Below are 3,725 nucleotides of genomic sequence, written 5' to 3'. Positions count from 1 at the left end.
GAGATTTTTTTAAGCAATTTGTCGAACATCTTGCAAGCACTTTAAAATGGCCTCTTATTTACACAATTTGGTTACTCAGATTTCCCACAAATATGATCCAACACTAGCAGCACACAAAAATGCACTCTCAACCAATTTTCCTCACCCTATTTTCACACAAATCAGAGGGGAATGGGGAACATAGCCATGGCAGGCGTTAAGCACAGAAGAGGGAGAGAAGAGAAGACAAAGGGAGAAAGGAGTAGATGAGAACTAAGAGAAAATACTTGAGTATCGTGTGAGTGCAGTAAAATTCACAAGCAATGGAGGTTTTGGAGTGTGTTAGAGATGGGGGAGTTTAGGGCTGGGAGGAGCAGTATGCAGAATATACCTGTGAAGGAATGAGAATGAGACTTCTATTTTTTTAATTTAAGACCTGCTCGATTTCTGCATCTGCAGTTTTTACACCGCATCTGCGGCGACGCTTATGCGTCAAACTGGCCGCTTCTGCGATTGGTTGAACGCTTTTGCGCGACCTCATCTGCGGTCATAAATCCGCAGATGGGGTTATACCAGAAAAAATTGATGCACAGATTCTGCAGCTACTGGTTTTGGCCCTCCGGACCACTCCCTCCTGCTCAAATCAACTCCAAAAAATCTAAAACTTGGCAGAATAGTCACAAATAATATTCTAAGCTATTCTAAAAAAGAAAATTTTAAAAATGACTAAAATTTTTGAAAAACGATGGGTTGCCTCCCACCTAGCGCCGCATTTAACGTCGTGGCACGACGCAACTCAACTTTACCACTTTTCTCGCCACTTGGACGGTATGAATTGGGCACCTAGCTTGGAATCAAGCTTGTGACCACGAGCGATGGGGGGTGGTAAGTCGATGATCGAGCCAAGCCTCAATTTCTTCATTTTGCACTTCTTGGCTCTCATGTGAGGAATATCATTTTGCTTTCTTGTTCCCTCAAATAGTAAGATGTATGGTTGTTGCCTTTCCTCCTCGCAATCCCTCATTGACTAGTGTAGTTCAATTCCCATATCACCACACAATTCCAATATTGAAAAATGCTTGGAATGTGACTTCAAACCTTCAACTTGCACTTTTTCTCGGATTGTGACATCCTCTTTTTCCCCCGAGCTAGAGTCAATTTCAACCACCATTTTCCTTTACACCGGATGACTCTAATTCCATATTTTTCTTGGCATCACTAACACTCATGGAGTCGGTTGGCAGATGTTCAATTCTTGAATCCTCGAAGTAAAGCTCACTTTCTTCCTCGGAATTGGACTCTTCTTGGCTTCCTTCCACACTCTCAAGTTGGTGGGCATAGTGAGCCTCAACCAATATTTTCATTTGCTCTTCCAAAGTGCGGATATGTTCATCATTGTAAGTCAAGCCTTGTTTCAAGTCCTCGAGTCCAAAGTTGTGCTTCTCCTCATTTTCAAGAATGTTCTCCAACATGAGCATCATCTTCTCATCTTGAGCATTTGAGAGCTCTTCTTGGTTTTGATCAAGTGCCAAGGAAGGATTTCCGGCTTCCACTTCTAAGGAAAATTCTTGGCTCTCATTAATTTCCGAGGCTTTTTGGACCTCTAAAGCTTCAAGCATTTCTCCCATTTGCGAGTGCAACCTTGCAAGTGCCAAGTCATTTTGGAGACTATTTTCCAAAAGCTCCTCCAAGACACTTTGTTCTTTGTTTCCTCCTTCAAGTAAGCACTCCAACATGAGCTTAAACTCTCCATGTCGGTCATGCTCAACTCCTTCTACTTCCATAGCCCTATAATTTTTATCACAAAAAGTAGAATCATCATAGCGGGGGCTTGGGGAAGGGAAGGACAAATAAGCACAATCATCCCAATGACCATTTTGAAAACCACACTTATCACAAATACTCCACTCATGGGTGTGAGATTGTGCGCACAATCCACCCCCGGGAGAATTTAAATAATTTTGCCACGAGTGTGGTCCTCCACAATAAGGACAAGGGTCATCAAAGTATGAACAACTACCATCCGATCGATTTTCATTATATGATGCCATCTTTCAAAAAATAAGAAAATAAACAAGAAACAAACAAGAAAAATAGACCAAGATAAGAAAAATAATTACACAAATATTCACAAGTTTGGACCAAAGCACTTACGCTTATTTCTCAAACAACCTAAATTACGCCAAATTATTCCCCGGCAACGGCGCCAATTTTGATGACGTCCAAATCCACTACTAAAAAGTAAATGGATACGGTCGCATGCAATATAATTTACCCAACTATGAGTCGGGGTTGAATCCCACAGAGAATAATATATAGGCGATTAGGAATGTAAGAGAATTATCACTTATCGCACAATGCCAAACACTAAGAATTGATTTGAAAAAATATTTATAACTAAATGCGAAAATGTAAACTAACCTAGAAAGCAAGTAAAATGATCAATGAATACAAGTATGGTTGCATCGGGAATTACACTCAAGTAACGATCCAATGTATTTCATGATTTTACAAATATGAGCGAGTTTATGTTAATTAGCCACGGGTAATAATTCTATATTAGCTTCTTCCGAAGACTAACAATACTTCCTAATTGAATTATTCCTAAAACAATTAAGAGATTAAGCACTCCCGGATATGGCTACAAGTAGTTCAATCCTATCCCAAGGTTAAATCTATAAACTGAGGGTTAACGCATCAAGTTCTTGTTAATTAATCTTTCCCAACCCCAAATTATCTTTTCCAAAATTAATTCGGAATTAATGGGCGAGTCCTAGAGTTAGCTAATCCCTTTGGAAATATTAAAGAACAAGAATAATTAAAGAAAAAATAACTCACTTCATAAATAAATGAAAATCATTCAATACATAAGCACAACAAGGTATTTAATCCACACTTTAAATATGAATATTCCCATAAACAAGATTCAAGTGTTGGAAATAAATACTACACACTTAAATATTCAATACAAAGCAAGGAAATAAAGAAATAAACATAAATGGGTAAGAAATCCTTAACGACAAGCTTGAAATCTTCAAAACCCAAGTGTGTGTGCAAAACCCTAGCTTCCACCTTGTTCTCTCTAAGTCTAAGAACTCAAAAATATGTTAAAGATGTTCAGATATTGCAAAAGATACTGCTAGGTCGAGTATTTGTGGGTTTGGGAATGAGAAATGTGAAATTCCTAATTTGCCCAGATCTGATGCCCGTTTACCGCACCTGCAAAAGAATCATCGTAGGTGCGGCTCCGCAGATGTGGAGATCCCACTGCAGAAGCGATTTGCTAGCTGAAACTCTGTTACCGCAGATGCGGTTCACCAGGCGCAGATGCGCCACCGCAGAAGCGGTAATCCAACCGCAGATGCGGTTTCTTGCAATCTCAAACAACTTCGCAGATGCGGAACTATTCACGCAGAAGCGAGGTCGCTTCTGCGACCTTCCTTCCGCAGATGCGGAATCACTGGGGAGTTTTTTGCGTGTTTTCACCCTTTTTTGCTCAATTCCACTCCAATTGAATTCAAATCACTTCAGGGCATTATTTACCTGAAAATCTAACAATACACACCATAAACAACCTCATATGATAGTTAAAGGACATAAAAGCTAAGGAAAAGAGACTAGATTGAGTGGTAAAATCACCACTCATCAACCATTGAGGTAAGGTTTATGTCCCCCAACACCACAGGAGATGAAAACCTGGGTGATTGGCTTATTATTTAAAAAAAAAAAATAAACCCTAACCCCCC

Source organism: Nicotiana attenuata, unplaced genomic scaffold, assembly GCF_001879085.1.
Source record: "Nicotiana attenuata strain UT unplaced genomic scaffold, NIATTr2, whole genome shotgun sequence".
Classification (NCBI taxonomy): Eukaryota; Viridiplantae; Streptophyta; class Magnoliopsida; order Solanales; family Solanaceae; genus Nicotiana; species Nicotiana attenuata.
Note: the sequence above shows the minus strand (reverse complement) of the source record.